A 14,164-nucleotide genomic window follows, 5' to 3' on the forward strand; every position below is an offset into this window, starting at 1 on the left:
AGAGAATGGATTCCCTCTGCATAGACAAATCATGCAGCCTATCTTTGATGCTTGTCAATGTGTAACAAGGGTCAGCCATACCAACTGAACACAGAAGCAAAAGAGGGGTTCACAGACCGGAAGGAAGCCCTTCTCTCAGCCCCAACACTAGGAATCCCAAATTATGACCTCCCTTTCCTTTTGTACTGTCATGAATCGGGGGGACATGTTTCGGGTGCACTGTTTTTAACACAACTACTTGCCAATGTGCAAGATCCCTAATGCAAATCTAGAGCTTTATGTATATGGGTCACGGTTTTACAAAGATGAAGTACCTCATACAGGTTATGCAATAGTTGATCAACATGAGGGGGTAAAAGGAAGCTTTACCTTCTAGGATGTCTCTTCAGGAAGCTTTATTGAAAACACTCGTTGAGGCATGTATAATGGCAGAGCATTTACCGATAGTGCCACTCATTCGGCATTTTCCATGATTACGGTCCCATATGGAAGAGCAGAAAGTTTATTGGTTCTTCTGGTAAACCAGTTAAAAAATGCAGACTTCAAATTGCTATAGTCAAGGTGCGAACTCACACTAAAGCGCGCACTAGAGAAGCTGAAGGTAATAACCAAGCTGACATAGCAGCAAAAACTGCTGCTTTGCTTCTTCTCACTGCAGAAATATATGCTGTGCAGGTGTCCAGGGGAATGGACCTACAACTACTTCAGAGCCTTCAAGATCAGGCCTCTCCACCAGAAAAGGAAGAATGGCAAAAGCACTCAGGTGCTAAAGAAGAGGATGGACTGAGGAGAGCGGACTGTAGGTACTGCCTGCCTCGGGCACTATTCTTCATTATGTGTGCCCTTTCTCATGGACTGACACATCAGTCTAAGAACGTGATAAGTCAGGTAAAAGCTTATTGGGTAGCCCCAGAATTTCATTGTGCTGCTGCTAGATTCGTATAAGGAGACGTAATCTGTGTATGCCTAAATGTAGAAAAAAGTGCACCGCCTGACCAATGTACCTGTTTCAGCTACCTCAAATTTATTTCATACAGCTTCTAAAGATAGGCATCTATGAATATGTGTTGGTATGCATCGACTAGGTGACATTTTTGATAGTATAACTGATTTTTTTATTTGATGCTCTAAATGTTGAATGAGTCTACATGAAACAGCTTATAGTTATTATTAGTCAGCATTCCATGGTACATAATTATCTCACAGCCTCTCAAGGAGGATTCTGGCAGGTGTTAGGACCTGCCTGTTGCCCCTATATGGATCCTTCCGGACTAATGAGAGTTACTCATGATATAGAACAACTTGAAATGATAAAAGGTAGGGGTGCGAAAAGCTAATTCACTCAATGATTTATCCCTCCCTGAGAGGTTAAATCCCTTGAACCTCTTTAAAGGAATAGGTGGATGGATATCGGGGGTAATTAATTTCCTAATTCAAGCAGTTTTAGTGATATTGATCATTGCAGTGATGATAAAGATATTTGTTGTGCTTTTAAAGAAAATTCTCAGTAATAATTGCAAATGTTTTCCAGGTAAACGTAAAGCTAAAATCGATACCGACTCTGAGATAAGGCAAACTCAAGTGATGACTACCTTGATAATTAAGCAAACCCAAAGGATGACTACTGTTGTGAATTCTGTTGTCAAGCTCCCTCCTGTGGTCATGAATGGTACTTCGGCTGGTTCTGTCCATGGGCTTCCTCTGGTGGTTGTGAGTGGGGCTGCGGCTTCTGAGGTTCCTTCCACAGGTGACGAGGTTAATTCGTTAGCTGGCTGCTCTATTTACTCCACTAGATCATTGCTCCATGCCACCTGTCAATGTTCTAGTATTGGTCTAGTCCGCTCCTGGATCGTTCTGGTGACCTGTATTCTCCAGCAGAAGCTAAGTTCCTGCTTGTTTTTCTCTTGTTTGCTATTTTTTGTCCAGCTTGCTATTTTGATTTTTGTCTTGCTTGCTGGAAGCTCTGGGATGCAGAGGGGCGCCTCCGCACCGTGAATCGGTGTGGAGGGTCTTTTGCGCACTCTGCGTGGTTTTTTGTAGTTTTTGTGCTGACCGCAAAGTTACCTTTCCTATCCTCTGTCTGTTCAGTAAGTCGGGCCTCTCTTTGCTAAAATCTATTTCATCTCTGTGTTTGTGATTTTCATCTTAACTCACAGTCATTATATGTGGGGGGCAGCCTTTTCCTTTGGGGAATTTCTCTGAGGCAAGGTAGGCTTTATTTTTCTATCTTTAGGGCTAGCTAGTTCTTAGCCTGTGACGAGTTGCATAGGAGCAATAGGTGTTAGGAGCAATCCACGGCTATTTCTAGTGTGTGTGATAGGATTAGGGATTGCGGTCAGCAGAGTTCCCACGTCCCAGTGCTTGTCCTGTATTATTGTAACTATCAGGTCTTTCCGTGTGCTCTTAACCACCAGGTCCATTATTGTCCTAACCACCAGGTCATAACAGACTACCTTGATAACTGCACTCCAACGTGAACATATATTCTATAACAAGCAAACTTCAGTAGATTTGGCTGATTGTATGTATTGCAGAAGACCGATGGTCTGATAAAAGACAGAACCCACAGAGAACTTACAAAGACTTGTTGACAATATGGACTCTATGAATTAGACTTAGAAATAAAACCTATATTCTATTTTCTAACACATTTTAATGTATTAATAAAATGCCTATATTATATAATGTCATAAAAATATATCTATATCATCCCCTCATATTAATCCCTTGATAGAAATAGGGTTATTAGGAACAGAAGGTCTGACCCACAAGTATAATCTGAATGGATACACAGCAAGACTGATTTCCCATGATATACATAGGATAAGCCGTGTATTTTGTGAAGTAGCAGGCCTGTGTAACAGGCAGGGATTGGCTAGGGCAAGGTAGACCAGATGATAAAAAGAGGGGAGTTGTGAAATACGTGGTTAATTTCTATTCTGAATAAAATCGAAGAAAATAGTATTATGCAATAATGACCTATGTTTCAGTTATCTGTCTACATGCCGATATCCACATGGCCGGTGGTCAGTTTTAGATTCCCAGAAATTGTCAAGGACATGTTGTTTGTCAAAATTAGCAATAATTGTCTGTAACCACCCAGAAATTGTATTTATTCAGCCAAGTTTTTTTGAGAACTTTAACTTTTTAACCAGAACACATTGACATGCTGGAAGTACCCCCACATTTTCTCATGTAATTTATCTCATATCCCAGGATGTGTTTGACAACCCATTGTAAAACCCATAGGTTTCCTGTCCTTGATGGGCGGATCCCCTCTCTCAGGGGTGCCATCATGGGCTCAGAGAAAAACCGTTATCGGTAAGTAACTATATTTTTCTGCCAGATTATTGTGTAATGCCTCATTTCCCTTTGATCTTGTACTATAAAAGAACACCCTAACCCCCCCCTCCCCCCCATTAAACAGGCACTATTTAGAAAAACAACGAGCAGTCTGTCTCTCTGGATATTGCTTCATCGATTAGGTACCTAAGACAGAGAACACCTGAGTAGGTTAGAAATCCTTTCTCTAACAAAAGTATGATGGTGCTGAGCTTAGAGAGTCTGCCACAGTCCACTGTGAGAAATTTCTTGCCGTGAACTCGCTGCTGCACCATGAGGCTTTTTCTCACCATGCTACCAGGGATCTCACCGAGGTCACCGCAGGTCAGAGGCTTGGCGGTAACCTCGATGATGTCACCGCTGCTCACTGGTGCTACGCCCGCAGCAGCTTTCTCCCAGTGGTTCCCAGCCTGGACTGTCACATCTTGGGTCCAGGTTGAAAAATGTTAATCCCCCAGACATGGATTATGGCATGGAACAGAATGACGGACAGTTGAGGGATATGGTTGTTTTTTATTTTTGTTTTATTACAGTAGACAATGGCTTCAATGGAATGGGCGATGATGTGAGTGGTTTAATTTAGAATTAAATGAGTCTGTGTCATTCTTTCAATTAAAGGACTTTATTATGGCTGTGTGTTTATTTGCAATATAACTATAAGATTAGTATTGGCTTGATGTCACCGAGCAATATAAAGCTGACACCAACCCCTCAAATATGAACCCCACTTGCCACCGCTACAGGGCAAATGGGAAGAGCTGGGCAAAGCACCAGAATTGGCACATCTAATAGATGCACCTTTTCTGGGCAGCTGCGGGCTGCTATTTTTAGTCTGGGGGGAACAATATCTATGGCCCCTCACCAGCCTGAGCATACCAGCCCCCACTGTCTGCTTTAGCAAGGCTGGTTGGTTTTATTTAAATCCCAACTGCCATCTCGGGTGACCAACACAAAATGGTAAATAAAAAATGGATTTTCATCTGTATTTCATTTTTTTTTAAATCAGCAGTTTTTCGTTTCCTTTTATGATTTTTTTTGCTCCCCATGTGCAGATCCGTTAAAAAATATATATATTTTGGTGATGTTCATGTGGTGATAGTTTTTTTTTTTTACACAGACAGCATGTGGCCCAAAAATATGGTCATGTGAACTTAGCCTATGGGCTCGTGCAGATGGCCTTAGATTCTCTCAACTGAGAGACTTTGGATGATTATACAAATGAAACTCTGATTAGAGTGTCAGCATAGTGTGATCCAGCTCCATGAGGATAAGGCCATGTTCACACGTTTAGTATTTGGTCAGTATTTTACAGCAGTATTTGTAAGCCAAAATTAGTAGCGGAACAATCAGAGGAAAAGTATAATAGAAACACATCATCACTTCTGTATTTCTCATCCACTCCTGGTTTTGGCTTACAAATAATAAGGTAAAATACTGAACATGTGAACATGGCCTAAGATGGAGAACAAATTGTCTGCATTGTGTCAGTGTTTGGAAATTGGACTGCAATCAGATATCATCCGAGTGCAGTCTGATGGTTTTGATGCACCCATTTACTTGCATAGCTGACTGTGATCTGAATATCTGATCAAATACTGAGTGTTTCTCCAGTCACCTTCTAGGACAGCAGCATTGGAGGATGTCTCCCCGCCCTAAAGGTACCTTCACACATAACGATATTGTTAACGATATCGTTGCTATTTGTGACGTAGCAACGATATCGTTAATGAAATCGTTCTGTGTGACAGCGACCAACGATCAGGCCCCTGCTGGGAGATCGTTGGTCGCTGAACAAAGTCCAGAACTTTATTTCGTCGCTGGACTCCCTGGAGACATCGCTGGATCGGTGTGTGTGACACCGATCCAGCGATGTCTTCACTGGTAACCAGGGTAAACATCGGGTAACTAAGCGCAGGGCCGCGCTTAGTAACCCGATGTTTACCCTGGTTACCATGCTAAAAGTAAAAAAAAACAAACACTAGATACTTACCTACCGCTGTCTGTCCTCCAGCGCTGTGCTCTGCACTCCTCCTGCACTGGCTGTGAGCCGGAAAGCAGAGCGGTGACGTCACCGCTCTGCTTTCCGGCTCACAGCCAGTACAGGAGGAGAGCAGAGAAGCAGAGCGCAGCGCTGGAGGACAGACAGCGGTAGGTAAGTATCTAGTTTTTTTTTTACTTTTAGGATGGTATCCGGGGTAAACATCGGGTTACTAAGCGCGGCCCTGCGCTTAGTTACCCGATGTTTACCCTGGTTACCGGCATCGTTGGTCGCTGGAGAGCGGTCTGTGTGACAGCTCTCCAGCGACCAAACAGCGACGCTGCAGCGATCCGGATCGTTGTCGGTATCGCTGCAGCGTCGCTTAATGTGAAGGGGCCTTAATGGGGGACAGGAAACACAAAAGAGGTTAAATACCCCTCCCCTACAACGACCACCAGTGTTTTTCCTGTCCCCTATGGGGCATGAAGAGATTCTGATGGTGCTGCTGTGGCCGGCTATCTGGGGCACCCTGCTCTCACCTATTCAATGCTGGGCAGCCGAGGTCGAGGGCTCTGCTTTCCTCCTATTGGGGCTGCTCCAGTCTCCACGATCTCAGTGTGACTCATGACCTTCCCGCCTCTCCTGCGCTCCCTCGGGGTGTAACGCAGGGTGGTGATGTGCGGCCGGGGTCCTCCCGGAGCACCCCGGCGTCCTCCTCTCTCTGTGCAGCTGATTCCGGGAGTTCGCGTGTACCGAAAGTGACGTCGTCCGAACTTCTGGTCTACCTCCTGTGCGTTCCACACTGGAACACACACGTGTGGAGACAGATGCCAGCGTTCTTCGGATCAGCAGCCATACTCTGGGGTGTACGTTTGATGTCCCCCCCCGTGAGACATGGGGGAGGAGGAGCACAGAATCACGCTGAAACCTCGATTTCTTTAAATCCTGGTCGAGGGAGCTGCCAGGTAAGATGCATTATCTATGTTCTCCTGTGACTGGTGACACACTGACCGCATGGACAGCGACAAACCCTCCCTATCTCCGTCTGCAGAGCCCAGCCGTTCACCCTCCTACTGTAAGTAGTGGAGGATGGTCCCTTGCTGTCCAGGTACTCATAGCCTACAGGTTACTTGGTATACCTTCTCTCTCTTTTGTTAGGGAGAAAAGGTCCCTGCCTTTAAGAAGGATAAGGTGCCCAGCCGCAAGTGTGGTGTATGCGCTTCCAGGCTTCCCTCCGCATATAAGAAAAAGCTTTGCCAGCCTTGCATGGATGAGGTGTTACGTACTGACCAGCCCTCTCTCCTGGATAGCATCAACACCCTCATAAAACAGGAGGTTCAATCCTCTATAGCTACCCTTTTCTGGGCCCAAGTGCACAACCCCCTCCTCCTAAGAAAAGGAAGATGGCACCTGTGGAATCAGACTCGGGCGAAATCCGTACCTCGGGTTTGGAGGACATTTGAGAGAATGAGGGTTCCGCTTCCACTCCCAAGTCAGAAAATAAAAAATATTACTTTTCTTCCAAAGATATGGAAGAACTGATTAGTATGGTGCGAGGCACCATGGGGGTTGAAGAAGAGGGAGTGAGGTACTCCGTACAGGATGAAATGTTTGTGGGGGCTGAAACCCAAAGGTTAGAAAGGGTTTCCCATACTCGAGAATGTGCAAAATCTTATCCTTCACGAGTAGGGCTTCCCTGACAAAGGTCTTAAGGTACCTTCACACTAAACGACGCTGCAGCGATCCAGACAACGATCCGGATCGCTGCAGCGTCGCTGTTTGGTCGCTGGAGAGCTGTCACACAGACCGCTCTCCAGCGACCAACGATGCCGCTCTGCTTTCCGGCCGCTGTGCTCACAGCCAGAGCAGAGAAGCAAAGCGCCGGGGACAGACAGCGGTAGGTAAGTATGTAGCGTTTGTTTTTTTTACTTTTAGGATGGTAACCAGGGTAAACATCGGGTTACTAAGCGCGGCCCTGCGCTTAGTAACCCGATGTTTACCCTGGTTACCAGCGAAGACATCGCTGAATCGGTGTCACACACGCCGATTCAGCGATGTCAGCGGGAGAGCCAGCGACCAAAGAAAGGTCTGGCCCTCTAGCCCCGACCAACGACATCACAGCAGGATTCTGATCGCTGCTGCGTGTCAAACTAAACGATATCGCTAGCGAGGACGCTGCAACGTCACGGATTGCTAGTGATATCGTTTAGTGTGAAGGTACCTTTAGTGTCCCTTCGGAGTTTAAAAATCTCTTAACCTTGGACAGAGACAGTTCCCTATGGGAAATGCCTAAAGTTGATGTGCAGGTGTCTAGGGTAGCCAAAAAGATAGCTCTTCCCTTTGAGGATTCTTCCCAGCTCAAAGATCCTATGGATCAGAAAATCGAGAGCTTGCTAAGGAAATCCTGGGACACCCCCACCAATCTGCTTAAAACGAATGTGGCCTCAACGTGCGTCACCAGGTCTCTATTCCTCTGGCTGTGCATGTTGGAACATCGTTTTACTCAAGGTACTTCCAGAGAGGAGATACTTGACTCCCTTCCCCTCCTCCAAGAGGCTACGGGGTTCCTGGCTGACGCTTCTGCTGAGTCTGTCCGGGTGGAGGCAAGATCGGCTGTACTCTCCAATTCATCTAGGAGAGCACTATAGCTGAAGTCATGGGGGGGGGGCAACTTTACCTCCAAATCTAAGCTTTGCGCTATCCCCTTTCAAGGTCACTATGTGTTCGGCCCAGCCCTGGACAATATCCTAGATAAAGCTACGGATAAAAAGAAATCTCTTCCCAAGCAGAAAAGTTCTAAGAAACAATTTTTTCATCCCCCCGTGACCAGTCTTCCCAGAGGGAGTTCAGGGGAAGGGCCAAACGGGGCGATGGAGTTATCCCACAGGTAGCAAGGGCAAAAATATTCTTGTTCCCCACCACCAACAAACCCCGGACAAACAATGACTGCCCTCTGGTCGGGGTCGACTCTTGCATTTCCTCACCCAATGGCAGTCCATTGCCACAAATCAATGGGAGCTCCGTACCATATGGGACAGTCAGAAGTTAGAATTCAAGAGTCCTCCCCCTCCTTGCCTGAGAATTACCTCTCTGCAGCCTCCACATCTCCAAGAATCCCTGCTATCAGATCTGCAGGGTCTTCTTCAGAGGTAATCTCTCAAGTACCACAACAGGAGACAGGCAGAGGCCACTATATTCTCATCTGTTTCTGATAACGAAGCCCTTGGGGAAACACAGGTTATTATATGGGCTCCTCAGTTGCGTGAAATACGGCCAAGTCACGCAGGTTAAAACCCGGCTTTGCCGCCGACACTCCAGAGCAGAGCGTGCGACCACACAGCAATACATGGAGCGGCATGGTCCGCTCCCAAGTGCCGGTGGCAGAGCCGGGTTTTAACCTGCGAGACTCGGCCGTATTTCCCGCAAGTTAGAAGGAGCCTTAAATCTGAAACAAGTGGTCAAATACAGACAATTCAAAATGGAATCAATCAGGTCAGCAATTCCGCTCATTGGACGGAATTGGGTAATGGCTACAGTAGATCTGAAGGATGCATATGATCAGATTTCGATCTATCTGGACCACAGTAAGTTCTTCAGATTTGCAGTTTCCCATGGTCATCGGGTCAGCCATTTCCAGTTCAACGTGCTGCCCTTCGGCATCACATCAGCACCGCAGGTGTTTACCAGGATCATGGCCAGAGGCAGTAATCTTCATCCAACGCCAGGGAGTGTGCATTATCCCATATCTAGACGACTTTCTTATTGTTGCACCATCTATCCCTCATCTGATCCTGGATGTGGCAAAAACTGTGGAGATCCTGAGGTCCCTAGGCTGGATCCCTAACTTGGGAAAATCGGATCTCCATTCTTCCGCAAGGAAGAAGTTTCTGGGAATTCTTTTGGATTTAGAGAAGAGAACATCCTTCTTACCCAGGGATCATCAACTCAACCTCGTACAGAAGATCTTCAGGTTCAGGGACGAGGTCACCAACCTTAAGGGATTCAATGTCCATCCAGGGATCCCTGACTGCATGCATCCAGGTGGTCTCCTGGGCTCAAGCACATACACGAGTCCTGCAGTCTCATGTACTCTCGTATTCAAGAAGGCATCAAAATACACTGACTAAGCGAATTGCACTTCCCAGTCATGTGAAATTGGCTCTTTTGTGGTGGCTGGACTACAGAAACCTCCAGAGGGGGATCAGCTGGGGTCAGCTTCCCCTGAAGATACTCTTTTCAGATGCCAGTCAGAGAGGCTGGGGTGCAGTAGTAGAGGGATCTTACTTCCAAGAGTTGTGACCCCCAGATATCAGCTCCAGTTCCTCAAATCTGAGAGAGCTGAAAGCAGCAGAGAAGGCATTGAAAGCTGCATCAACCCTTATCTGAGATCACCACGTGCGTGTCTATTCAGACAATATGACCACAGTGGCCTACCTCCGACACCAGGGAGGCACCAAATATGCCAGTCTAAAATTGATCGTGACAAGGATTTTTTCCTGGTGGGCAGAAAAACATCTGTTGTCCATATCGGTAGAACATCTAAGAGGATCAGACAATATCTAGGCAGACATCCTCAGCAGGAAAGACATCCATCCGGGAGAATGGTGCCTGAACCAAGCGGTCTTCTTGTCCCTGACTTCAAGATGGGGGAGTCCCGACGTAGACCTGTTTGCCAATTTCCAAAATGCGAAAGAGAAGACGTGCTTTTCCCTCTGTCCCGCAAGCGGAGCACGAGGAATAGATGCCTTCTCCCATCCTTGGAGCTTCAGCCTTCCCACCAATACCAATGCTGGCCAGAACACTGCAGAAGATTCGGATAGATCGAGTCACCATGATCCTAATTGCTCCCATGTGGCCAGGAAGAAGCTGGTACTGCACCTTGCTGGACATGGCTCAGGAAGGTCCTTTGCTTCTCCCCCAGAAGATCGACCTCCTTCGCCAGGGTTCCCTACTTTATCCAGACCTACAGAGATTGAACCTTGCAGCCTGGCTACTGAAGCCAAAATCTTAAAAGCCAAAGGGCTTTTGGATGGAGTAATCCAAACCCTACAGAAGAGTAGAAAGCCAGTGACTAACACCATCTTTGGTCAAAGTTTGGAAGAGATTCTCATCTTGGTGTTTCCCAAATACTCCTGATCCCTTCCATCCCAATATCACGCAAATTTTAGACTTTCTGCAAAAGGGGTTGGACCTAGGGCTTACACTGAAGGTGCAGGTATCAGCTCTTAGTTCTTTTTTTGATCAAGACTGAGCTGGCCACCACTGGGTTAAATGATTTATGACCTCTGACAGCTAGAATTCATCCTAGTCAGGTTCTCCCTTGGGATTTGAATCTAGCACTTAAAGGGAACCTGTCACCTGAATTTGGCGGGACCAGTTTTGGGTCATATGGGCGGAGTTTTCGGGTGTTTGATTCACCCTTTCCTTACCTGCTGGCTGCATGCTGGCCGAAATATTGGATTGAAGTTCATTCTCTGTCTTCCATAGTACACGCCTGCGCAAGGTAAGATTACTTTGCGCAGGCGTGTACTACGGCAGGGGTCCCCAACTCCAGTCCTCAAGGCCCACCAACATGTCATGTTTTCAGGATTTCCTTAGTCTTGCCCAGGTAATAATTGCATCACCTGTGCAATGCAAAGGAAATCCTGAAAACATGACCTGTTGGTGGGCCTTGAGGACTGGAGTTGGGGACCTCTGTACTACGGAGGACAGAGAATGAACTTCAATCCAATATTTCGGCCAGCATGCAGCCAGCAGGTAAGGAAAGGGTGAATCAAACACCCGAAAACTCCGCCCATATGACCCAAAACCGGTCCCGCCAAATTCAGGTGACAGGTTCCCTTTAACAGTCTAACCCGAGATCCTTTCAAGCCTCTTTCATCCATGAGCTTAAAGAACCTGACCCTCAAAAAAGTCTTTTTAGTTGCAATTACTACCGCCAGGTGCATAGAAGAATTACAGGCCCTGTCAGTACAGGAACCCTATCTATCACTACAGACAGTATTATCCTTTGGTTAGATCCCTCCTTTATGCCTAGTCTCAGACTTTCATAGAGGTCATGATATTGTGCCGCCCTCATTCTACCCAAATCCTTCCAACACGAAGGAAGAAATCTTTCACACTCTTGATGTCTGCAGGGTGGTTCTCGATTACCTCCAACAAAATGAAGATTGGAGGATTGACCAAAACCTATTCATTCAGTTCACGGGACGGAATAAAGGCAAGAAGGTGGCAAAGAATACGATTGCTATTTGGATCAAGCAAGCTATCTGGCGTATTCATCGCAGAATCTTTCTCCTGCTTCACTGAAGGCTCAATCTACTCGTTCAGTTTCTACATCATGGACAGAAAGAGGGAATGCATGTTCTGAGCAGATATGCAGAGCCGCTACCTGGTCATCTGTCCACACGTTCACCAGACACTACAGACTAAATTTCAATAGGGATTTAACATTTGGCAGACGAGTTCTTCAGGCTGTTGTCCCTGCCTAAAGAAATTAGTTGTTGGTATTACTCCGATACTGCTGTCGTGGAAGGCAACTGGAGAAAATAGAATTAGTCTTACGGTAATTCGGTTTCTAGGAACCTTCCACGACAGCATTAATTTCCCTCCCTACCTGATATTCTTCTTGAATGATTCCTGCTGTTTGTTGGTAACTATACATGCCAAAGTGTCCAGAAAAAACACTGGTGGTTGTTGGAAGGGGAGGGGTATTTAACCTCATTTGTGTTTCTTGTTTTCCATTAGGGCGGGGAGACATCCTCCGATGCTGCTGTCATGAAAGGTTCCTAGAAACCAAATTACCGGTAAGACTAATTCTATTTTTTTTTTATTATCCTGTCCCTCGGACAGACTTTGCGAGGGAAAACATCTGACATGCAGGCCCCATTGACTAATATTGGTCCCAGTGCGATCCTATGTTTTGTCGTATTGCACTCAGGCGATAATACAGCCATCTACACCTGCTGCAATGGTAATAAAATCTCCTGTGACCAGCAGAGGTGTCAGAAAAATGGTGTTGAAGGAATTGTCTGGGCATATAGTATTGACAACCTATTCTTAGGATCTCATCGACATCCTAGATATATTAGATTGGGGGGTTCGGCACCTTTATCAATCACCTATTATCAAGCTCCATTTAATGTTTACATTTTGCCACCACCAGAGGATAACAGCTGATTGGTGAGGGTTGCCGGGTATTGGACTGTCACCTATTCCAAAGGATAAGTCATTAATATCATGCTTGACAATACATGCACAACCCCTCACCCTCCCCATCCCGGTTTGAGTATGGACTGTGATGTATAGACTTATGGCAGAGGTGGGGGACCAATGGACCATTTACGGCTCGCAGTAACATTTTCTCCGGTGCCTGGGGCAGATTCCTGGGGACTACAGTGCTTAGGCAGGCAGATGTGTTTTGACGGCCACCGGCCTTTTAACTTATTCCTCTGTTAGCACGGCGCATGCACGGCTCCCCGATCGCCACTGCACAAGCACACCCCTATGACTAAATGAGCAGGTACAATCTAACTATATAAAATGCTTTTTCTACATGATTTTTGCACCGTTTTTAAGGAAAAAATGTTAGTGATGCACATTGCATCACTAACAACGCACTGGGGAGTTTACATGCTAAAAATGACATAACAGGTTCCCATTAAGCCATACCAGAATAAAACGGATGATACAAGAACCGGTTTTATACAGACGTGTGAAGGGGGCCTCAAGTAGTGCCTGGGGTGGGGAATAAGAAAAGTCCTAGACAAAAACAGGTCAAACTGAGAGCTGTGTCTGTTATCCTACATGACATTAGTGCCGATAGGATAGGTATATTCTGCTGAGGAAGAGCTGACTTTTAGGTGTATATTAGAAAGCCTCTAAGTGGAAACAGACTTAACCCAGGGTTCCCATGTCCATCAATGAAGCGCCTGAGAAATTTCTGTTTACAAAATTATCCCAAAGGCCTTAATCACAGGCCAGAATCTTGCAACAGCATTTCCTAAACCAAAACTAGGGATACAGCCACAGAGAAACGGTGTATTGGAAAGATCTGCACCTCTTCTGTGTTTTGAATCTGCTTCTAGCTTACCAGTACTGAAGAGTCAGTCATTGACCATGAAATCCGCACTACATTTTGTAAGTTCTCAGCAATTTCTTCTCCTCATAAAAATGAGTCACCAAACACTGACCAGTTATTGTTACTGCCTGTATTAATGCTACAAGACACAGACTCCTCATCCCCGGGTTGTAATTAAAAAAGTTGCCCACTTATAGGGACTTTTTTTTTTTTTACAATTGAAGCTGAAAAACCTTTTTGCACCATTTGCTTCCTATATTCTCTTTGTTGCACGGTCTACAGAATTAGTTAAAGGGGTTGGCCACTATATCTTTATCAGATGTGTTGGGGACAATGTGTTGTCCATTTACTGTACTATTATATACTAGATATGACAGGTTCTGTCTTAAGGAGATACAGTAACTGCTTATGGAGGGATGTGTGACCAGACCTGTCCATCAGTGTGCGCCAGTAGACAAACACCTCACATGGGAAAGCTGCTTTTCTATTGGAGGAAACTGATGGACGGGATTGGTTACGCGCTCCTTCACCAGCAGCAATTTTATGGACAAGAGATGTGTGACCTAGGAGAAGGGCAGGGTGGCCAGTGGGGAGGTCCGAACCTCCTACTTGGGGTCCAACACAGCGTTGTTTCTTGCAGAAGTATTTGGCCACGTTAACACGTTTAATATTTAGTCAGTTTTTTACATCAATATCTGTAAGCCAAAACCAGGTGAGGAAGTTAGAGGAAAATTATAATAGAAACACATCACCCACTCCTGGTT

The sequence above is a fragment of the Ranitomeya imitator genome, chromosome 5 (genome assembly GCF_032444005.1).
Source record: "Ranitomeya imitator isolate aRanImi1 chromosome 5, aRanImi1.pri, whole genome shotgun sequence".
NCBI classification, from domain to species: Eukaryota; Metazoa; Chordata; class Amphibia; order Anura; family Dendrobatidae; genus Ranitomeya; species Ranitomeya imitator.